The sequence below is a fragment of the Chenopodium album genome, chromosome 4, assembly GCF_948465745.1.
Source record: "Chenopodium album chromosome 4, dcCheAlbu1.1, whole genome shotgun sequence".
Taxonomy (NCBI): Eukaryota; Viridiplantae; Streptophyta; class Magnoliopsida; order Caryophyllales; family Amaranthaceae; genus Chenopodium; species Chenopodium album.
In genome coordinates, this window is record NC_137837.1 from 34,067,926 (window position 1) to 34,093,795 (window position 25,870).

Genomic DNA, 25,870 nt, shown 5'->3' on the forward strand with positions numbered 1-25,870 from the left:
TACTCTTTAGCCCTACAGGGCTATTAGCTACATTGTCATGTTTAATGGAATCAAGATTAGCATTATTCATTAAAACAGGTTCATCATCTCTAGGCATAGGGGGCCCTTCATAGTGTGAACCACTCCTTAGAGTAATTGTAAAAGCTTGATCTATAGGCCTGGTTGGCTGTGCTAGCAGGGCTCCTTGTTGACGAGCCTGTAGAGTAGAATAAATCTGCTCAATTTGATTATCTACAATTTTACTATGTGCTGTGATCGAATCAATTTTGGCATCTCTACTCTCCATGTGTTTTTGCATACTAGCCAACATCACTCTAATTTCTATTAAAGCAGGGTTGGAAGATGAGGACGGTTGTTGTGGTTGGTTCTTCTGGCTAGCATTGGGGTGGTAAAATTTTTGATGTTGTTGTTGTGGCGCCTATGATTGTTGTCGAGGTGGTGGATTTTGAACATTGGTGCTCTGGTAGGAAGGATATGGATGATTTCGAAACCCAGGATTGTAGGTGTTAGAGTATGGGTCATTCTGCCTATAAGCTTGAAAGGCATTGACTTGCTCCACGGAACTCCCGCAATCTTGCTCCCAATGATCTACAATTCCACAATTTTCACAAAAGGCTTCATTAGCATTATTATTAATTGCAGAAACATTAGCTATATTTGTAGTACTAAGATTATCTAATTTTGGCAAATAGAGGTTAATTGAGCTTGTAAAAAGGATACAGAGTCGACACTATGTTTCCCTTTGTTAGAAAATCCTCTGGGATTCCCATATTGGGAATTATGTATTGCCATATCTTCAATAACTTGACCTGCATCGTCAACATTAAGGTTCATAAACCTCCCACTAGCTGCAGAATCCAATATTATTCTAGATGAATTTCCAATCCCATTGTAAAAGGCTTGGATCAACTGCCATTGTGCCAGTGGTGGGGGCATTCTCTCTGTAGATCCTTGAACCTCTCCCAAGCCTCATATAGAGGTTCATCGGCCTCTTGGGCAATGTTCTAAATAGCACTCCTTAGTACAGTTGTTCTCTCTGCTGGATAATATTTATTAGAAAAATTTAAAACAAGAGTCTCCCACTCAGTTATACCAAGTGCAGTTCTATTTAATCCGTTATACCATAATTTGTCTTTTCCACATAAAGAGAAAGGAAAGAGAATCTCCCTAATTTGGTATTGTGTGACCCCAGCTTGCCTGATTGTATTACAATACTGATAGTAGTCTGCAATGTGAAGATTTTAATCTTCACCCTTAGCTCCACTGAATTGCTTCCTTTCTATCTTCGTGATTAATTAGGGTTTAATCTCAAATTGTACCCCCATCAAGAGCCGGAGTGGGAGTAAGGTGTGGAAAATCTATAAGCTTTGGCTGCGAATAATCACTGAGCTTCTTAGGTACCGCCATCTCTGATTCTGGATCTGAAGATACCTCTGAATCGCTAGTTACAGTTAGAGGGTCTTGGCGATTATTGTTATCTCTAGAACCCGCCAGGATTTTCCTGTAAAGATTATTTTGTCTATGGAAAGATCGTTCGATCTCAGGATCGAATAAGATATAACCTGATCTGGAACACCTGGGCATAAACAAAGAACTAGAAAGCAAATATGAGACTTGCCTCAAATAACTAACGTTCTCTAAGACAAGTAGAAATAACCTAGACTACATAAAACAATCAGAAATAATAATAGAACCGTTTCCCTGGCAACGGCGCCAAATTTTGACAGGCTAAAGTCGTATCACCCAATCAAAAGTAACTCCTAAATCCTCTAACTAATGCAGATAGGGAAGTAGGGTCGAATCCATAGGGAAATTGGTCTTTCTATTCCTAATTAATTAAAGCAATCTAAATTATTAAGTAACTAATTTGTTATTAAAAAGTGAACTAAAATACTAGGAGCAAAAGTGGGAAGGAATAAACGTAGGAAGAAAATCAAGGGATAAAAGACCTAGGGCATAGGTTCACCATTAAATAATATTCTAGGGTATAACATAACAATCAATCATTAATGCATCAATTAATCAGATCATAAAGGGCTCTCACTACTTATTACAATCACAGGACTAATCTACCGGTATTAAATCTCATCTCTCGAATCTCGACTTAACCATTTATAAATTAACATGCCTATTGAAACTAGACCTAAACTTCAATTCTCATCTCTCGAATCTCGAATTAATATTGTCAAACTCATGCATAAAAGATCAAGCCTAATATAGTCACAGAGCATTAAATCAATCAATAGGAAACTAATTTAGCATTGATAATCAACAACAATAAATTACCCCTTCATATTATTTATGGATCCCCACAAACCCTAGAAAGGAAACTACTCAGACATAATTAAATATAAAGTAAACAAAGCAATTAAAGAACACATGATAAAAGAAATAAAGTAAATAACTGAGATTAAAGTAGAAGAAATACTTACCAAAATAATCAGAATTAAGGAGTTGCATTAAGAACAAAGTTGTAGAGAGAGAAACTAATAAAAACTAAGTAGAGAGAGAAAGTTTAAGAAGAGAGGTACTAATAGAAAGCATTAAAATCGTATTTATATCTAAAACAAATACTCCTAATTAAAACTAAAATAAATCGTCGGATTTAGCTCTAAAAATCTCGCGCCCGATCGGGCGAAGGGCCACCCGATCGGACCCGCCTATTTTTAATAATGAGCTTCTCTCGCGCCCGGCCAGGCCCGGGCACTTGGGCACGTTTTGGACTTCGATTGGGCTTCGATTCTTCGGCCCAATCCGGATTTACTCTTCGGGTCTTGAATACTCGGTCCAAATGCCTCGGAATCTCAAATGCTAAGCCCTTAATCACCGGTTCGATGACTCTAACCGGCCCTGGGCTATAAAAACTGGTCGTGCTCCTCCAATGCTCGTAGTCACTCCATAATATCTCGAGAAAATTCTCCAAAACTGCAAATTCGTACAAAGGTCAACTAATACTACGAAAACACTAGAAAACACCAATTACTAATAAAAGTGGCTCTAAAGAGCCAAAAACACTACTAATTATTACCAAGGGACGGGGGTAGGATACTATATAAAATGGACATATCAAGGTCCTTGCCATGAACAAACGAGAGAAAAAGAGAACATTTACACCTATTGGCATAAGTTATGACACAGCATTCGATCGCCTTCATGCTAAAGGTCTCATAACTCCCATTGGACCTATTCAAGATCCCGCACCTAGGAAGAGGCTACCTAGTTGGAATCCAGATGCACACTGCAAATACCATCAAGGTAGGGGTCATACTACTGAGAGCTGTTGGAAGCTAAAAGAGGCCATCCAATACTTGATCGATAATAACAAGCTTCCCATACCTCCGGCTAGCAAGAAAACTGAGTGATAATAAGGCATAAGACAAGAGGCGAGCTTATACGACAAGATTTCGTTACCTTTTTTTTTCTTTTATTCAGCCTTTCCCCAATAAGTCTAGCATAGGCACCTTTTTATTTTCCTTAGATATTATTTTGTAGGTTTATTCGTCTTTACCTTTTAATAAAATGAACATTTATTTTCTTGCATATGATTATTTCATTACATTGCAAAAAAAAAAAAAAAAAAAAAAAAAAAAAAAACAAATCCATTTCGAACTAAGAACAAGGTATACCCATGATTAGAGGCACCTCTTGTAGCCTTGTTATACCTTTCACCCTTTAAATATACAATCTTTTCTTAATAAACAACTTTGAGCCTCGTCTAACGATAGACCTTTCTTTATTCAACCCACATCTACCTAACCTTGGGATAGGATGGTGTGTAACTTATGCAATTTTCAAAGAACAAAAGCTTGAGTGAATCAAAAGATTAAAATAGCAAATATAATAAAAGTGTACAAAAGGGCAAGTGTTCCAATGTCTTTGACATGAACATGTCTTTGATATGAACACGTCTCATTGCGTCTCGTATCGAGTGCTCGATACCGTGCCTGAGAAACATGAATACCAAGTGAGTGATAGACCCCATGATCGGAATTGTCCACACTTATAAAAAAATATTCAAAATAAGAAAAAATGCAAAAGCAAAAAACAAAAAAAATTGAGAGAAAAAATAAAAAAGAAAGAGCTCAAAAGTGAGAAACCTCAAACATAATAATGCAAAGATTCAAAAGCAAGGTTTCACACCTTGGGGGCTTATCTAGGGTCTTTAGCCTTTATCCCTTTCTTCTTCAACCTTTATCCTAACCACGTTACAACCCTTAAAAGACCTCTTTGAAGTATACACACACTTGTGCGAGTTTCGGGTAGAGCTATGTTCGGCCTGTTTACTAACGGATACGTAGGCAACCTCACATCGAAGTGCGGCCATAATAAAAATGCATTCATATTTTCGTTCATAATTGATCAAATCAAGGGGATCTCCTATGCTCATCCCTATTCATTTAGAGCTAGTCTTGGGGGCTTGATCCTTACATTATTAGCCTACCTAGCCTAAGAATCACCACCATTTGACTCTTTTCTATATATTTTTCCACACACTTAGCCCTTGCGGCCTAACTTTAGTGTCACTATCACACACATCACATATACATGACCAAATATACTTCCCTTAGGAACCCTTTGTCATGAAATCTTAACACAATGCTAAAGCATGCCTTGTCATATATGTAGGAGTTTATACATACTACACGGCGGAAATAATATGAATCATATTCATAAAGCACCTAAACCAAGAATAGCATACATAACACACAAGACACATAATCATACCTTTGATGCGTGAATTCCAGGAAGCTATTCGACAGGCAAATCTGAGAGAGAATAGATCCCCAATTGTTGCTCCTCTACTTAGTGCCCAAGATTCGAACGATCCGTCCACCAATACTAGATTGGTCGAGTGATTGAGGAAAACCACGATCACCACCTTTACGGACAACCGACCACCGCACGCGAACCACCACCACCACGAGACACCACCGGCGTCGAGGAGGAGGAGAGAGCCGTGTCAGAGAGAGGAATTTGAGAGGGGTTGGGTTTCGTGTTTTCAAATTAGGGTTTGATCAACAGATCATAAAAACTACATACTTGCAAACCTAGGCACCTAGTCTATTTATAATCTCATTATAATTAGACTAGGCACGAAGCCAAAAACCCCTTCTAGTTCTCCATATGGCCGGCCACCTAGAGTGATGCGGCCCATGATGGGCCTCGTCCTCTAATGCTCGATCTAGCCCCTTTGTGTGACCTTATAGGATCCGTCTAATTGGGCTTTGGGCTATTTTACTAGTCCAAAGATCAGAGGCGGATACAGGTTGGGTTCAAGTGGGTTCATTTAACCCACTGAATTTTTGAAAAATATTTAAAGTTTTTTTTTAAAAAAAAAAGAATAAAAAAAAGAAAAAAGGGTTAAATAGAATATCTTTCCACTAAATAACAACAAGATGATGTGCAGCCTAGTGGGGTTTCCCTTGTGCGTCTTTCACTCCCCTACTTACAAAGGAGACACGGGTTCGAACCCTCCCATCACCCTTTTTTTTTAAAAAAAAAAAATCGAGACTTATTTACAGCTTCAATGTTCAGTAGATCCCCAAAATTATTTCCCCCAAATTCGAAAACCCTAACCCACTGAATCGAGACTCCATTGCTCACCTTCCTCAGTTGCTCTACGCCTCAACACTCCACCCCACCGCGGCACTTTGACAGCCGACCACTCAGTCACACACGGCTGCTCACTGCTCCAGTGCTCCTCCACGACTCCACAGCCCAGCGACTCAGTGAGTAACTAGAGTAAGCTAGTAAGGTACTCTACAATTCTTTTTTGTTTTTGTAGGGATTCTACAATTCTGTATAGTTAAATACTTAAATGTTAATTCATTTTATTAGATTATAAATTTTTAGTGTTTATAATTGATTTATTGATAAAAATATTGAATATTTAGATTGTAGGGGTTTATAATTGGTCAATTGATGATTATTGTAAAATTAATTTGATGTCTTAAATTGCCATTTTATTTGTGTGTACTGTGTAAGTGAGTAGTTGATTTATTGTATGATTCTTGTTTGATTTTAGTTTGCAAATGAGTTTAGAGACTTTTTGGAAACGTGTGGGGAAGTCACAAAAATCCTCAACTTGTTCTTCACCTAGTTCAATTATTGAATGATAGTTTAGTCACTTTTCTTGAGAGAGACTTATTTGCTAGAGTTAGTGATGATGATGTATTAATACGCTTCCAAAGTATGAAAACTCGAAGAATGCTTTTGTAGGTTTTTTTTTAATTTTTTTTTTTACAATTTTTCTAAGTGTAATCCATTTGTAATCCGAAATTTGAACTAATGTATTCAATATTTAATTAATGTATTCGCGTTCCTTTTTTTTCCGATTCCGAACCCACTGTTTGGAAATCCTGGATACGCCACTGCCAAAGATCGTTAGTACCTCTAGCTATGGTAAAACGATGACCCAAATGTAAGAACTTAACTATCTCCATAATTTGATCCAATTTTATATCTAGTAATTGCACACGACAAAGACTTAAATCCTTCAATCTCCCACTTATCTGAGACAAGTGAGCAATATTCAAATTCCTTAAGTCAATATATGTGTCGATTTGATAATGTGATTGCGTCACATGTTGAGATCATATTAATCTACAAATTGTTTCTTGAAATCTGAGTTAGAATTACAAAACCAAATGATTATTGTGTAATGCATTTGAACGCGGCCACGTATTTTCTGAATTTTCCCTCTTCAAGCGACCATGACACATTTCCTAATTTAATAGGTAGACTCTATCCAATCTTGTGGTAACAAGCCTCCCACTCAACTTCTGAAATAACCAGGAAACACCCTTTATAATCTCCAGTTACGGCTAGACGTTTGAATGTACCATAATCACAACATCCATTGAATGAAATCAATGTTCCACTCATGTCAAAGGAATCCCCTAATATATACGGAAGCTCTATACTTGAACTTCAAAGTAGGTCATTAGTTCGATCATGCATCATTCATGCATATCCAAGTGATTGACCGAGCATCACTATGCCCCTATAGCCCATGAAACTGCGTTATCCAATCAATCTTACATGCTAGTCCATTTATTGAAATCATTTATGTCCACTTTAATGATCTCAAACAAGGAACTTAAATAATATACGAATTTTGTTCACCTGTGGGGTTTTAATTCACCAGGTCATCAACCTGATGAGCCCATCAATTCATAATTATTTTAGACATTTTATTTAATTTCCAAAAGCATAATTAAATAATAGAAATAATAATTTCTATTTTAAACATAATTCTGCAAATTGATGCATTTCTCATGTAATATGTATTCTCAAAACATATACAACTTAAATTACATAACTTGCTTCAATACTAAGACTTTAATATGACTCTCATACCTTATTCCATGGAAGGGGTTTAGTGATTTCTCACTCATAATAAAACTTTGCAGAACATGACCTTCCGCTGGTCAATGATCTCATAACCGAGGTGATATCTCATATCCATAAGTTTGGATTTGTGATGTGACCCTGGCTCCTTTGTTCTTGGGCAAAGGTGACCTGTTAGTCACATGGTATTTTAATCCAAACTTCCTCTCTAACTATCTTACTATAGTTTAATACACATATTCAGATATTGGGTATGCAACAATGCTCTGCTTTGAACTCTTTAGGCTCACTGTTTTTCTCCATCCAGACACAAATATGTATCTAGATCAACATCTAGTATTCATCTTGCCTGTTTTGAAAACTTGCATTCATGTAACCTTTTGACAACTTGCTTAAATTACCTTTTAACACAGTAACTAGAAGAATTCCTTTTAGTGCTTCTTAAGTACTCAAGGATCTGTTCTTGGTAATTCTCCGTATGCTTAATCTGAATTTTCTTAAAACCTGCTACACATGCACAAGTCATATGCAACATCTTGCTTTGTACATTTCATGGCACATGTAATGGATCCTTTCACAGAAGCATAAGGTACACTACTTTTACAACTCAACTCTATTAGCTTTTGAAGGCACTGAGTCTTACTGAGCGCAGTTCCATGAGACATGGGAATAATTCCTCTCTTAGAGTCTTGCATCTTAAACTTGTTAAAAACCTTATCAACATAAGTCTCTTGATTAGGTCCAATCATTCTTCACGATTCACTTTGTGAATTTTGATTCCCAACATGTATTCAACATTTCCTATGTCCTTCATATAGAAATAACTTCGTAACCACTCCCTGACTTATTCAAGCATTGATATATCATTTCATATGAACTGTATGTCAACTACATACTAGACTAAGAAGACCAATTACTCCCACTGAACTTCTTGTATCTACAATATTCCCTTTTCGTTCGACTAAGGAAATCAAACTGTTTGATTGCCTAATCAAAACGAATGTTCCAACTCCTTAATGCTTACTATAATAAATGAAATTGTAAAGTTTGCAAAACTTTCTAGGAATTTCATGAAGGTGATTTTGATATCATATACATGTTCACCATCAAGAACATTTCATGAAGGTGATTTTGATATCCATAACTAGAATAATCCGAATAGGCTTACCCAACAAATAGGTTTGACCTTATTTGTAAGACTATTATGGACTAACACATCTTTACAAACATGGAGTCCATACTGGATTTCATGGCTTTAAGCCATTTCTTGAGTTGGCACTTATCCAAAGCTTGCTTGTAGGGCATGGATTCTAACCGTTCTATTAAGAAAATTTTAGAATCCACCTTTTCTCGGAATTTCAACAAACTATTTGTTTTGATCCTAAGTAACCTAGAATAAGTATGAGCAACAATAAAATTATTTTCTTCAACTTTTGAAGCCTTTCATTCAAGTGGGACGATAGAAGCCTCGCTGGTGGAATTAGCTTGCTTCGACACATGGTTTATCAAATTAGCTGATTTCATATGCCTTCATCTTTGATGTAGTGTTATCCACATCCATTTGTTGCTCGTCTCGAATCTCATTGAGATCTAACTTTACTCCCACTTGGCTTTGTAGAAAGAGATTTCTTTCTATAAAGACAATATCTCGAGCAACAAACACGTTTTTTCTATGTGGTTGTAGGAATAATATACCTCTTAGTTTCCATGAGAAAACCCATGAAGAACTATTTTTCTGATTTAGGGGGCATTATGTCGTCTTTGTAAACATTTTACATTGATTTCATAACCCTTAATCCTGTTTAGAAAAGATAACTTTTGGAACATTTCCAAATCATAACTCTTATGACATCTTTTCTACTGCTTTGGTTAAGTTTCTTGTTTAGTATATTCGCAATTGTTGTTGTAATTTATATCCTCAAAATGATATTTGTAAATCATTAAATCTTGGATCGAACAATGGCAAGAAAAGTTTGATTCCTACTTTCAACATACATTTTAATTGTAGTGTTTCTGGATTGTGAATTAATTCAATAAATCCTTTAGATGATCATTCCTTTTGAGTTAAATATTTATCACAACAATCATATTGTGGTGTTAAATTGTTTATCTTAAACTGATTTTACATTTCATTTTGGAATTTTTAACATTTCAATGTTTCCAAGCTTTACTTCATTAAATAATTACCGATATATTTACTTAAACCGTTAGTAAAAGCAATGAAGTAGTTAAATCTCTTTGTTAATTTGAACTTATTGGTCCATATACATCATATGTATAAGTTCCATAAGGTTATTTTAGCTTCTTTTACCCTTTCTACTAAAAGGCAACTTAGTCATCCTAACTAATCACGCATGACTTCTAATTCTCAAGTGATTCATAATCATATAAGAATAAGAGTCCATCCATAACTTTGGATGTGCAAATGGTTAATGTGACCTAACCTTACTTGTTATATATAAGTGTACTTTGAATCATCTAAATTTTACTTTTGTGATCTACTTATATCAATGTTATCAAACGAAATTAACTCATATCTAGCAAAATGAAAGCAATTTATTACCTTGGTCATGGATCAACACTTGTCCAAGCCAAGTAAACCAAATCAGTATTCTAACAAAACTGAAATATTGTCTCATCAAAACTGGAAATTGTTTTAAAATCATGATAAACTAATCAAAATTTAAAACTATGAAGCTGTTTCTGGCCACTCAAACACTTCTAGTGCACCTTCAAGCTCCATTTCCTTGCTAACTTCACTTGTTTGCAGTTCCTGCGCAACATAACAATGTTAAGCACTGCAACTTGGTATCACATACCTAAGTGAAAGTTAAAATGTTTATTACAAGAGTATTAGGTAACTCTTACCTGTTACCTCATCAAAGTGGGGACATCATTGTTCAAGCACTGGCTTATTCTATTTTTAGGTAATCCTCTGCATTATTCTTGAGTAAATCAATAAGTTTGACAGCAGAATCCTCATCATCTTGACAAAGTTTCTCGAGGTCAAAACCATCATGTAGAGAATGCAGAATTATATCATGAACCTGATCATCTGTGTGTGGTCTCCCTAACATACTCATGCGTTCAAATAGATAAACCATCATATCCACATGAATCTGTAATGACTGGCCTGGTAAGAGTTTTCTTGAAATTATCTCGCCATTGAGCTTGTAGGTTTTAAACCTAATACTTCCAGTCCAGGAGTCGTCATTCTTGGGAAACCATGTTAATGATTTCCATGACGTTTCCATCCATTTCTCCATCAACATGGGAATTCAAAATTCCATAGCAAACATCACGTAAGCACTTGAATAAGAGATAAGGTTCATAGTCCATAAATATTCTAGCCCAATCCTCTGGAATAGAAGACAACATCACATGCGCAACTCTCTCAAAATCTAAAACATTTCTCAAATGCTTCTCAAGAGTCATGCCTGGACTAAATCTACCGTCAATTGGTAAGTCTAAACAAAATTCGAGATTTTCGTCCCTTAGAACACTTCTAAATTCGCTTTCCCAATCGTTGAAGTTGAGAAAGTTAAGCCTTGTGTTCATTGTCTGAGGTAAAGAATTACTGTCATCATTGTTACGGCTACCCATCTATGTCAAAATAAGGAAAAGTTTTATAATTATGTTTAATTAAAATTAAAGTACCACAAACGCATTCATTCGGTAACTTTAAAATACTTTATTCAATAATTAATTGATCCCAATTGAATTTAAGTGATTCCAAGACCCTTTATTCGTGAAATAATTGACTGGACTTTGGCCCTACCATTAACCATTACATTTTCAAGGTGAGAAAACTCTTTACTGATTACAACTCTTGTAACTCTTGGTTAAATAATTAATCATTACATGTTTAATTATTTCCTTTTGCTTCAAGGCTCTAAACTCTTTAGGTAACTTTGTTGAGCATAACCAATTAAAATTTTAAAATTTGATTTACCCCAACTTCCCAAAGATATAATATGACACCCAGCTTTGGCATGACCCATCATAAAAATCGAAGGTTTCATTGGGTTTTTAATTGGAAAAGCAATCTCAATATTAATGGGACCTAGATTCATTATGTTAAGATTATTTAGTGAACTCTAGCGCATCATCAATCAACATAAATAAAATCTAACATGCATAATCTACTAATGCAATAAAATAAAGCATGACATAGTATGGCCCCTTAGTCCTAAGAAAACTAGAAATGAAAATGCTCCCACTTGAATCATCATGGATCTCTATCCACCTTGCTTCTTTGGGCCTTCACTTCATGTGCTTCTTTGAACTAACACTATTTAAATAACTGTAAGGAATAGATTTCAAGCGTTAACCCCTTAGCTTGAACCCCACTGTGATCATACACTAAAGTACGGTGGCGTCCAAAGGGAAAGAAGATAGAGCAAAAGAGTCGCCAATAAGTTTTAGGAACTTGTAAACCGTTCACAAGGTGAAGGTAACACCCCTTAACGATCCAAGAGATTGTCAACTCCATAAGGACTAGAACCAAATAAGGTTTCGGGAATGAAGGTACAAATCCAACCTAAAAGAGATTGAACCTGCCCTAATAATAGGCCTCTACTTTATTCTGATCGTATTCATGTGCGCTTTTTAATTAACATGCAATCAATATGATTAACCCTAAACCTGTTTATCTATGTTGGTTGGTTGAATTTAATGCACAAACAAAATATTATTGGCGATCACTTGAAATTATAATCAAATTAACCCTAACAAGATTATTAAATATCTTATTAAGCGTGATTACAAGTACAAATTTCCTTTAAACATGCAATAAAAGGCGTGATCAAGCAATAACAATGAATAATGTATCAACACAATAATAAATAATCAATATCATAAATAATAATATCATCATAAATAAAATAATCATCATCAAAATAATAATAATAATAATATTCATAATCATAATCATCATAAATTACAACAATTATAATCATAATCATGTTCATGTTAATATTAAAGCATAATAATAATAGCAAGATCCTAGGCATGATACTAACAAAATTAATAACAAACCCTAGCATGTCACTAAGCAATAAAAAATCAAATCTTTAACCCTAACATGATACTAACGATCATAAATATTAGGAAGAACATAAAAGGCATCATACTTTTAATCATACTTGGTATTAAAGTTACCCTAGACATGATACTAGGAATTTATTGTTGTCACCCTAAACATCAAATTAAGGAAAACATCCTAACATGATACTAGGAATCAAAATAACAATCTAAACATGATTTCTACATCACAATATCAATTAAAACCATTAAAGTACTTACTTTGATGCCTCGTACCTCTTTCTAATTACAAAATACACACGTTAGTAACTTCAAGGAAAATAATAAAATCAAAACAATTAAATTAAATAATTGAAATAGAGATTTGGGACCAAACCCTCATAAATTAAACCTTTCACGTCTAGGGTGAAGGCAACTTCGAATATGACTAGGTGTATCTAAGTCTTGCGAATGCGGAATTTTGTATTTGAGAAAAGGCTAGTTTAGAAAAAAAGAGAGAGAGAGAGTAATCAAGAAAATCTTGATGAGAGTTGGTTCATGAAAACGGAGTTTTTAATACGTTATTTATAGAGAAATCAGCCAAAAATATAAAATATCAAAACAGAGCACTTGGTGCACGTAAAACGAGATTGGCGCACGCAAAACAGAGCTGGCGCCAGGCGCCAATGGCTAGCACCAAGCGCCAATGGCTGGCGCCAGGCCTGGTTCCAGACGCCAATGCCTAGAGTTAGGCGCCAGGCCTGTTTTTGACGCGTTTTCGAAAAGCAGATAAGTTTGCCGTACTGGAGGATAAAATCGTATCTTTTCCTCGAAAATGCTTTTTGATTTTAATTAAAACTCTGAAAAGTCAACAAAAGTCAATTTATCAATGCTAATTGAATTAGGAATGAAAAGAACCTTCTAGAAGAATCTAGAAGACTAAAACCATTCCTAATTGCATTAGGAATGATAAATTATATTAGGCCCTCCCCTAGATCATTGGGCCGCATATAAGGCTCAAACCGAACCCAGTTTAGTAAATTGGCCATAATTTCCTCAATAGTCATCGGAATTGGGCTTATAATATATCGTTGGAAAGGTCTTTATAAGCCCCATCCAACTACACTACTATTGGACCCATATCATTGACCAACCAAACTGGATTGGCTATTTTCTTAAAATAGGTTTTCAAAACAAAGAGAAGATAAAAGAAATTAAAACTCTCCGCAACACTAGACTTTCCACACTTTCGCTTCATTCGATTATGATTCGACGCGAAAGGTACTCATCACCGGGTTTGGTTTTGGGGATACACAAATGGGTGTCTACAGAAGCCCCCACTTTGACTGAGTTTGGAGAAACGCAAGTTTCAAAAACAAAAGTCAAAGTATCGATAGGGACGGAGAATGATTCAGAACGTTCTGCGATCCTAAATCATTCTTGCAACACCGATACCTGCAAAACTAGCGTTAGTTAAACAGATAAAAGAGTTAAGAAATGTGTATCTTGCACCGTCGAGCACACGTCTCTGAAAGTAACCGATTGTTTTGATGACCTCCTGCAAGCTAGAGAATGTCATTCCGCTTGAAAACCGCTACGCCCATAACTGCTTCCAAATTAGAAGATTGCTTCGCCTGAAACTATCCTCCTCCGCTATGATAATATTCCACATCCAAGGGAATACCATCGAAGATTTCTTCTCTTGAAACAATCCTCAGCTGTTTGTGACAACTTTCCACAATCTAGGGAACGCCACCTTGTTGTTTCGATGTTTACTCGTCTCTGAACAAAGAGCTTCTTTTTGATATGTTCACGCGTCTCTGAACAAAGAGCTTCTTTTTTATATGACTCCAATTTCCGCTGTGATAGTCTTCGAAAAGATCACTGCTTTTTAATCTTTAATGCTGCTATGCCAGTACGTCGGCGCTTTGCTGCTTGTAAACCAATATGTCGACAATCCTCTCTTATCTTGGAATAGTTGCCAACACAACTCTTGTACGATGTATGACAATCCGATTTAGGGAAAGTTGTCAATGCCACGTAACAACCCATCCTTGGAAATGTTGCCACGATGAAGCGACAATCCGTACCTCGGAAAATTTGCCAAAATCCAATTTTGGGAAAAAGTTGCCAATGCTTAGTAACAATCTTTCATAAGAACTTTGCTACGATCGATAATCCACATCTTGGAATATAACTCTTGAAAGCAATCCACCTTGGAAATTTGCCAACGCTATGCGACAATCCTTTTGAGAAAATATTGCCACTATTGACAATCCGCGTCTTGGAACATTTGCAAAAAAGAGTCGACCGACAATCCACTTCGGGAAAATTTGCCACTTATTGAAATGAATGACAATCCACGTTAAGGAACCTTTGCCGAAATTTATGATGAATAGAGACCTACAACAATCCTTTGGGAAATTTTGCCATAGGGAACTAGGTGTATGACAATCCAATCTCGGAAAACTTGCCAACGAGCCGATGAATGTATGACAATCCGAACTTGGAAAAACTTGCCAATAAAGAAGGAGCACGACAATCCATGCTTGGAAATATTGTCAGTTGGGGATGACAATCCAATTTTTCGAAAACTTTGTCGTTTAATAAGAAGATGCACGACAATCCATATTTGGAAATATTATCATTTAAGTGCTTGCTTTTGAACCGATTGTAATGAGCCAGTGTTTTAGGCGCTTAAGCTAAGTGAGACGATTTTTCGTCAAGTCGATCACTTATTGCAATTGTAATCAAACCGACTACTTAATCATGTCAAATTGCTTATAAGGGCTAACTGGCGTACCAAGGAACCCAAAATTGTTGTATGAGGTCGAAATCACCTTTCTGAGAGGCTTCGAGCTCTGTCGTTACTGAAAAGATCTAGCGCCAGGCGCTGGAGTAGGGTCTTCCCTGTTCTGCTGCACCTGTATTTATTTTGACTATAGAACTTTGCCAATCTTTTTAATTATCTTAGGGTTGACCTAAGGTTTAGCGTTGCTTGACTCATTGACTTGACACGACTCAAGGTATAAACTTGATTCACTGTGATTGACTGACTCGAGGTTGACTCGACTCGATGTGACTTGTGTGTGCGTAGTGTTGACTCATGAAACTCGATATGCAGAAAAACAAAAATTTCCGTCATTTTTGTGGAGGGTACCGACTTTCTCCAGAAAAAGAAAGACTCGAAAAAAGAATCGAAGTGTTTGAAGGTGCATGTTGAATGAGCTTAGTCAAATGTTGTTTGATACTATCTCTCAAGGTGCAAGGATTAATCCATCCTAGGCTATCTCAATGGTTGACTCAATGATGAAGGTATTTGGGTAACTTAGGCACGGAGGCTAAGCACTTCATACGTCGATGCAATAATGATTATGATCGATGAATGATGTTGATATGACAAGCTAAGACATGCTTCAGCGTTAAGATTTCATGACAAAGGGTTCCTAAGGGAAGGTATATTTGGTCATGTATCTGTGCAGTGTGTGAAAGTGAAACTAAAGCTAGGCCACAAGGGCTAAATGTGTGGGAAAATATTATTTTTAGAAGAGTCAAATGATGGTGACTCTTAGGCTAGGTAAGCTAATGATATAAGGATCAAGCCCCCAAGTCTAGCTCTAAATGGATAGGGATGAGCATAGGGAATCCCTTGATATGATCATGGTGTAAGCGTGTGAATATGAATATGAATGCATGTTTATTACGACCGCACCTCGATGTGAGGTTGCCTACGTATCCGTTAGGAATCAGGCCGAACGTAGCTCTAGCCGAACCTCGCACAAGTGTGTGAATACCTCAAAAAGGTCTTTTTAAGGGTTGTAACGTGGTTAGGCTAAAGGCTATAGAAGAAGGGGATAAAGGCTCAAGACCCTAGATAAGCCCCCAAAGTGTGCAACCTTGCTTTTGAATCTTTGTATTTTTATGCTTGAGTTTCTACTCTTTTTTAGCTCTCTTTTTTTTGCTTTAGCATCTATTTTATTTTTATAAGTGTGGGCAATCCCGATCATGCGGTCTATCACTCACTTGGCATTCATGTTTCTCAGGCACGATACCGAGCACTCGATAAGAGACGCAATCTGAGACGTGTTCATATCAAAAATATTTTCATATCAAAGACATTGGAACACTTACCCTTTTGTACGCTTGTATTTATTCATTTTTGCTTATTTTTGCTATTTTAGTCTTATGAGTCACTCAAGATTTCGAGATTGCATAAGTTACACACCATCCCATCCCAAGAATAGGTAGATGTAGGTTGAAAAAAGAAAGGTCTATCGTTAGACGAGGCTCAAAGTGGTTTATGAAGAAAGGATTGCATATTTGAAGGGTGAAAGGTGATATGATGTGGCTACAAGGGGTGCCTCAAATCATTGGTATACCTTGTGCTTAGTTCGACATGGAATTTTTTTTTTTTTTTTATTTTTTTTTTGTTTTTTTTTTTAATGCAATATAATGAAATGAAATGATCATATGCAAGGAAATAAATGCTCATTTTATTGAAGAAAAAGAAAGAATCTACAAAATTAATCTAAGGGAAAATAAAAGGTGCCTATGCTAGACTTATTGGGGAAAGAAAAAAGAAAATAGAAAAAGAGGTCATGAAATCTTGTCGTTGAAGCTCGCCTCTATCTTGTGTTTTTTGCTCTGTCATCATCCAGTCTTCTCGCTAGCTAGAGGCAATGGGATCTTATTTGCCTCTATGAGAACTTGAATGAGGTTTTGAAACCTGTAGCATTCATCAGTAGTATGACCTTTTCCTCGATGGTACTTGCAATAGGAGTTTGGATTCCATCTCGAAGATCGATTTTCTGGTGTTGGATCCTCGGTAGGGCCAATAGGTTTGATTAATCCTCGATCGTAGAGACGATCGAAAGCAGCATCGTAGGTCATTCCAATGGGTGTGAACTCTCACCTGGGTTTCCTTTTAGATCCTTGATTGTCCATGGCTAAGACACTATTATGGTCAAAGGTACTAACATTATTACTAGAGTGGGCGTTTTCGAAAGAAGAAGGATTGTCGTTCTTCTTTCCTTTCCAGCCACCGTGGTTACTATTGTTAGTAGCTTTTTGCTTTGCGAGGTCATCTTCGATTTCAATTCCGATGTCATAAACGGCCTTGAAAGTATTCAGATTGTGTTGATATTTTAAATGCTTTGAATACTTTTCTTGGAGATTCTTGATAAACATCCTCACAGACTCCTTTTCGGTGGGGACCTCAATCACCTTGGCGGAAGTTTCCCTCCATTTATTAAAGAAAGAAGTAAAGCCTTCATTCTCCTTTTGTCTTAGCATCTCAAGTTGTCTATGGTCGGTTTCAACTTGAATATTGCACTTGTACCTATCAACGAAAGCGTTCACTATCGATTCCCAGGTAGAGGTTTTCTCCTTGTCAAAGGAGAAGAACCATTGTTGGCAAACGGTTTCAAGAGATAGTGGGAACAGAGAGGGGAAAACCTTGTTATCGATACCCTTAATGTTCATTATAGTTTCGAAAGCTCTTAGATGAAAATAAGGGTTATCCGTTGCCTTGAATTTAGGGATGTCAGTGGCGTTGAACTTGTGCGGAAGAAGTTCCTTGTCCAGAGAGACCCCTTGTGAACTCATGCCTTGAAATTTATAGTCACTAGATAGCTTGCTTAGACTCTCTTGCATGAGGTCCATTTGTTGCTGCTTCACTGGATCATTGATCTTGAGTGTGAGTAGCTTCAGTGTCTCAGTCACGGTAACCAATTGGTTCCTAAGCTCATTGACTTCTTCTTGACTTGCCATTATTTTTTTAGCCTTCCTTTTTTGACGAATCGGTTTATCAAAAAGTGAGACTTGAATAAAGAGGTTGTCCTTGATTAATCGCCCTTCTCTCCTCGACCAAGTACTATGGAAAAGGAATTTGGGGATATTCATTGTTAATTATTTGACTCAAACTTTATTCAACATGCAAAGGATGGAGGAAGTGAAGAATGATGGAAGAATGTGAAGAAAAATGATGGAGATGGAGGGGTATGAAGAATTAGGAATAGAAGGTACCCCCCAACTCAAATAATGAAAAAGACCGACTCATGCGTGAACCTAAGACATAGTCATGGTGTGAAAAGAGAATGTACAAAGTGTGTGCTAATACTAGTGAGTGTAGGTGACATTTTAAGACTCGTGGCATGACCATGTGGCTAGACGATGTGACTAGACTCGAGCAAAGACTAAGTTAAGACTTCACGTATATGCATTAAACTTGACAGACTGTGGTATTTTAGTCATAACTTTTTACCTGTGACTCTGAATTAGATGAAACCAACGCCAAATTAAATATAAAACTCGGGGCTATAGATCCATAGGTTGTACGACTCGTAGTTCTTCCTATAACTCCGGCTATGACCAAAACAAGTTGACGTTTGTGCAGTTTACGGGAATAAAAATCCGGGTTGCCTTAAAGGAACTATGACTCGATTTTATATTTATTTATTAGCTCAAATTAATTAACTAATTAATTAAACAAATTCCTTTAGTCATTAATCAGTTTATTTAGTCTTAACACAAGTCAAACAAACGGTTAGGAAAAACATATACCATATGCACAACAAATAATGCGCAATTAGTCAAGTAGGCACAATATGATGCAATGAGTTTGCAACCTAACCATGGCTCTAGTTCTCTAAAGTTCGGGATATGGTTTAGTCAATAGAGGGTCCATGGTTAATTTTCCGGATGCACCGCGCGGAAGCCTAACCGTGAAGGGTTGGCGCGAGTGGATGGGACACTGCGAGCTTTAGAAAAAAACTCGCTTCCATGGTTTGGTGAATTCAACATCTCGGATGTACCCTTTGTTGCACGGAGCGTTCAATCGGGTAGATGGAGCATGAATTCCCAGAGGGTTATGTCCATATGTAGAACACATATGGGTTTCAGAAAAGTGAGAAAAAATTCAATCAGGAAGTAGGATCGAGCAAACAATACGAAAAACTGGTCAAAATTAGAACGCATATTTCTGGCTCGGTATTGGGGGAAATTGGCGCCAGCAATCAGAGACTGGCGCCAGCTTTTAAATGTAGCGTCTGGAGACAATGCTGGCGAATGGCGCTACGGCTAAAATGCTGGCGCCAATGCTCTGGTCATTGGCGCTACTTCCCACATGCCTCAGCAGCTTTCTGTGCTCGATAAAATTTTCCAGTTTCGCGCGGTGTTATTTCGGTCCTAGTTGTGAAAGATATTTCTCAAATTTCCTACGTGTAAGATCCTATGTTTTTAACTCATTACGGATGGTCTTTCCAATGAGAAAACCCATGAAGAACTATTTTTCTGATTTAGGGAGCATTATGTCGTCTTTGTAAACATTTTACATTGATTTCATAACCCTTAATGTTGTTTAGAAAAAGATAACTTTTTGAACATTTCCAAATCATAACTCTTATGACATCTTTTCTACTGCTTTGGTTAAGTTTCGCGTTTAGTATATTCGCAATTGTTGTTGTAATGTATATCCTCAAAATGATATTTGTAAATCATTAAATCTTGGATCGAACAATGGCAAGAAAAGTTTTATTCCTACATTCAACATACATTTTAATTATTGTAGTGTTTCTGGATTGTGAATTAATTCAATAAATCCTTTAGATGATCATTCCTTTTGAGTTAAATATTTATCACAACAATCATATTGTGGTGTTAAATTGTTTATCTTAAACTTATTTTACATTTCATTTTGGAATTTTGAACATTTCAATATTTCCAAGCTTTACTTCATTAAGTAATTATCCATATATTTACTTAAACCGTTAGTAAAAGCAATGAAGTAGTTAAATCTCTTTGTTAATTTGAACTTATTGGTCCATATACATCATATGTATAAGTTCCATAAGGTTATTTTAGCTTCTTTTACCCTTTCTACTAAAAGGCAACTTAGTCATCCTAACTAATCAAGCATGACTTCTAATTCTCAAGTGATTCATAATCATATAAGAATAAGAGTCCATCCATAACTTTGGATGTGCAAATGGTTAATGTGACCTAACCTTACTTGTTATAAGTAAGTGTACTTTGAATCATCTAAATTTTACTTTTGTGATCTACTTATATCAATGTTATCAAACGAAATTAACTCATATCTAGCAAAATGAAATCAATTTATTATCTTGGTCATGGATCAACACTTGTCCAAGCCAAGAAAACCAAATCAGTATTCTAACAAAACTGAAATATTGTCTCGTCAAAACTGGAAATTGTTTTAAAATCATGATAAACTAATCAAAATTTAAAACTATGAAGTTATCTCTGGCCACTCAAACAATTATAGTGCACCTTCAAGCTCCATTTCCTTGCTAACTTCACTGGTTTGCAGTTCCTGCGCAACATAACAATGTTAAGCACTGCAACTTGGTATCACATACCTAAGTGAAAGTTAAAATGTTTATTACAAGAGTATTAGGTAACTCTTACCTGTTACCTCATAAAAGTGGGGACATCATTGTTCAAGCACTGGCTTATTATCTTTTTAGGTAATCCTCTGCATTATTCTTGAGTAAATCAATAAGTTTGACAGCAGAATCCTCATCATCTTGACAAAGTTTCTCGAAGTCAAAACCATCATGTAGAGAATGCAGAATTATATCATGAACCTGATCATCTGTGTGTGGTCTCCCTAACATACTCATGCGTTCAAATAGATAAACCATCATATCCACATGAATCTGTACTGACTGGCCTGGTAAGAGTTTTCTTGAAATTATCTCGCCATTGAGCTTGTAGGTTTTAAACCTAATACTTCCAGTCCAGGAGTCGTCATTCTTGGGAAACCATGTTAATGATTTCCATGACGTTTCCATCCATTTCTCCATCAACATGGGAATTCAAAATTCCATAGCAAACATCACGTAAGCACTTGAATAAGAGATAAGGTTCATAGTCCATAAATCTTCTAGCCCAATCCTCTGGAATAGAAGACAACATCACATGCGCAACTCTCTCAAAATCTAAAACATTTCTCAAATGCTTCTCAAGAGTCATGCCTGGACTAAATCTACCGTCGATTGGTAAGTCTAAACAAAATTCGAGATTTTCGTTCCTTAGAACACTTCTAAATTCGCTTTCCCAATCTTTGAAGTTGAGAAAGTTAAGCCTTGTGTTCATTGTCTGAGGTAAAGAATTACTGTCATCATTGTTACGGCTACCCATCTATGTCAAAATAAGGAAAAGTTTTATAATTATGTTTAATTAAAATTAAAGTACCACAAACGCATTCATTCGGTAACTTTAAAATACTTTATTCAATAATTAATTGATCCCAATTGAATTTAAGTGATTCCAAGACCCTTTATTCGTGAAATAATTGACTGGACTTTGGCCCTACCATTAACCATTACATTTTCAAGGTGAGAAAACTCTTTACTGATTACAACTCTTGTAACTCTTGGTTAAATAATTAATCATTACATGTTTAATTATTTCCTTTTGCTTCAAGGCTCTACTCTTTAGGTAACTTTGTTGAGCATAACCAATTAAAATTGTAAAATTTGATTTACCCCAACTTCCCAAAGATATAATATGACACCTAGCTTTGGCATGACCCATCATAAAAATCGAAGGTTTCAATGGGTTTTTAATTGGAAAAGCAATCTCAATATTAATGGGACCTAGATTCATTATGTTAAGATTATTTAGTGAACTCTAGCGCATCATCAATCAACATAAATAAAATCTAACATGCATAATCTACTAATGCAATAAAATAAAGCATGACATAGTATGGCCCCTTAGTCCTAAGAAAACTAGAAATGAAAATGCTCCCACTTGAATCATCATGGATCTCTATCCACCTTGCTTCTTTGGGCCTTCACTTCATGTGCTTCTTTGAACTAACACTATTTAAATAACTGTAGGGAATAGATTTCAAGCGTTAACCCCTTAGCTTGAACCCCACTGTGATCATACACTAAAGTACGGTGGCGTCCAAAGGGAAAGAAGATAGAGCAAAAGAGTCGCCAACAAGTTTTAGGAACTTGTAAACCGTTCACATGGTGAAGGTTACACCCCTTAACGATCCAAGAGATCGTCAACTCAACAAGGTCTAGAACCAAATAAGGGTTCGGGGATGAAGGTACAAATCCAACCTAAAAGAGATTGAACCTGCCATAATAATAGGCCTCTACTTTATTCTGATCGTATTCATGTGCGCTTTTTAATTAACATGCAATCAATATGATTAACCCTAAACCTGTTTATCTATGTTGATTGGTTGAATTTAATGCACAAACAAACTATTATTGGCGATCACTTGAAATTATAATCAAATTAACCCTAACAAGATTATTAAATATCTTATTAAGCGTGATTACAAATACAAATTCCCTTTAAACATGCAATAAAAGGCGTGATCAAGAAATAACAATGAATAATGTATCAACACAATAATAAATAATCAATATCATGAATAATAATATCATCATTAATAAAATAATCATCATCAAAATAATAATAATAATAATATTCATAATCACAATCATCATAAATTACAACAATTATAATCATAATCATGTTCATGTTAATATTAAAGCATAATAATAATAGCAAGATCCTAGGCATGATACTAACAAAATTAATAACAAACCCTAGCATGTCACTAAGCAATAAAAATCAAATCTTTAACCCTAACATGATACTAACGATCATAAATATTAGGAAGAACATAAAAGGCATCATACTTTTAATCATACTTGGTATTAAAGTTACCCTAGACATGATATTAGGAATTTATTGTTGTCACCCTAAACATCAAATTAAGGAAAACATCCTAACATGATACTAGGAATCAAAATAACAATCTAAACATGATTTCTACATCACAATATCAATTAAAACCATTAAAGTACTTACTTTGATGCCTCGTACCTCTTTCTAATTACAAAATATACACGTTAGTAACTTCAAGGAAAATAATAAAATCAAAACAATTAAATTAAATAATTGAAATAGAGATTTGGGACCAAACCCTCAAAATTAAACCTTTCACGTCTAGGGCAAAGGCAACTTCGAATATGGCTAGGTGTATCTAAGTCTTGCGAATGCGGAATTTTGTATTTGAAAAAAGGCTAGTTTAGAAAAAGAGAGAGAGAGAGAGTAATCAAGAAAATCTTGATGAGAGTTGGTTCATGAAAACGGAGTTTTTAATACGTTATTTATAGAGAGATCGGCCAAAAAGATAAAATATCAAAACAGAGCACTTGGCGCACGTGAAACGAGATTGGCGCACGCAAAACAGAGCTGGCGTCAGGCGTTTATGGCTAGCACCAGGCGCCAATGGCTGGCGCCAGGCCTGGTTCTAGGCGCCAATGCCTGAAGTCAGGCGCCAGGCCTGTTTTTGACGTGTTTTCGAAAATCAGATAAGTTTGCCGTACTGGAAGATAAAATCGTATCTTTTCCTCAAAAATGCTTTTTGATTTTAATTAAAACTCTGAAAAGTCAACAAAAGTCAATTTATCAATGCTAATTGAATTAGGAATGAAAAGAACCTTCTAGAAGAATCTAGAAGACTAAAACCATTCCTAATTGCATTAGGAATGATAAATTATATTAGGCCCTCCCCTAGATCATTGGGCCGCATATAAGGCTCTAACCGGGCCTAGTTTAGTAAATTAGCCATAATTTCCTCAATAGTCATCGGAATTGGGCTTATAATATATCGTTGGAAAGGTCTTTACAAACCCCATCCAACTACACTACTATTGGACCCATATTATGGACCAACCAAACTGGATTGGCTGTTTTCTTAAAATAGGTTTTCAAAACAGAGTGAAGAGAAAAGAAATTAAAATTATCCGCAACACTAGACTGTCCACACTTTTGCTTCATTCGATTATGATTCGACGCAAAAGGTACTCATCACCGGGTTTGGTTTTGGGGAGACACAAATGGTTTTCTACAATAACTATTCTATTTACTTTAAATAAAAGTTACAAAAATACTTAACGGTACGCAGACCATATTTAGATTACAAAAATACTTCACGATGCGCATATCGTATTTAAGAATCTATTGGACATACAAGTCTATATATAGCAACATAATATCGTATATTATAATAGTGCCATATAATAAATCACTCAACATGCTTGTCTAAACTACAACATCGAATGTTCATAATAAAGTCAACGCATATTCTAAAATATCTTATATTATAAATAATAATTAGATAGTATCACATATTATTCATGATCATTTATAAAATATCATATATTTAATTTAGTCATGAGATAGAATCAAATCACATTTTAATCTAGAAAGATAAATCATATTTAATCTTCCATGTTATTCTAACAAATTTAGGAAATTCTATCCTAGTTACTAGCCAATCAGATAATTTTAAAATCAATTATATCCTAATCTAATTATGGGATAATCACATTATTTAAATCAATTATTATCCTTTTGGAATATGCTCAGAATATCCTAATCAATCTTATATAAAATTAACCACTTTAAATATGGATAATTACCAATTTAACAACTTTAAATATGGTTAATATCAAATATAACAACTTTTTAATATTTGATTTTATCCTAAAATAAAAGATTTAATCCAAATAAAACCGATTTTATCTTTTAAAATAAAAGATTATATTTTCAAAATATTTTATCTTATCCAAAATAAAACATATTTATCTTGAAATATTTTTCAAAATAAAATAATATTTTTTTTCGAAAACCGTGCCACTCACGTCGACCACCGTGGTTGGCCAGCCGAAGCTAGCCACGGTGGCTGGCTGCTCATGCAGCAGACATTGCCGTAAGGCAGCAGCGTGCAGCAGCACCTGTTGTGGCTGTAGGCCACCGTGCATGTCCAGCTAAGGCTAGCCACGGTGGCTGGCTGCCTTACGGCAGCCACTGCCGTAGAGCAGCAGGAACAGCGACGCTGGTGGCCGTTGCACCCTGCAACGGCCACCCCAGACCTCCTACCCTTCCACCCTCCCTCTTGGACTGCCACCTTGTCGGCAGCCGCCGCGGTTGCCGACCTTAAATAATTTTTTTTGTGTTTTAATTTAATTAAAATAACATTTATCATAATTAAATTAAATCAGTCCATAAGATTAAAATTAAATCACATTCAACTTTAAAATTAGGGTTTATCATAAAATTAATCCTAATTTAATTCTAACTTTTCAAATTAAATCGATGATTATACTAGACATAAAACATTTTTATGCAAAAATCAATCAGATTAAAATTATGAATCATAAAATAAATTGAATTAAATCAAAATCAAGCACAAAAATCATATTTTAGGTCTTGAATTTTCGAAAAATCAGAAATTATTAGGGTTAGGGTTTGAAATTTTGAATGCTTTAGGGCTTAATTCGGTCATCTTTATGGCTATTTGAGCATTATTAAATCACATTTAATCGATTCCAAAAGTTTAATCACATTAAAATAATAATTGAACCATAATTAAATTAATTTCTCCCTCTTAATTAATTATAAAATTAACATGGACATCAAATAATGGTATTATTATGAT

General features: G+C 35.6%; 1 non-coding gene across 1 annotated transcript; it reads left to right on the plus strand.

Moving 5' to 3' along the window:
• The first annotated feature begins 917 nt into the window (after positions 1–917).
• On the plus strand, positions 918–1,025 carry LOC145629761 (small nucleolar RNA R71). Its single transcript, XR_014111910.1, has one exon. It is a non-coding gene; the product is annotated as a small nucleolar RNA R71 (small nucleolar RNA).
• The last annotated feature ends 24,845 nt before the right edge of the window (positions 1,026–25,870 follow it).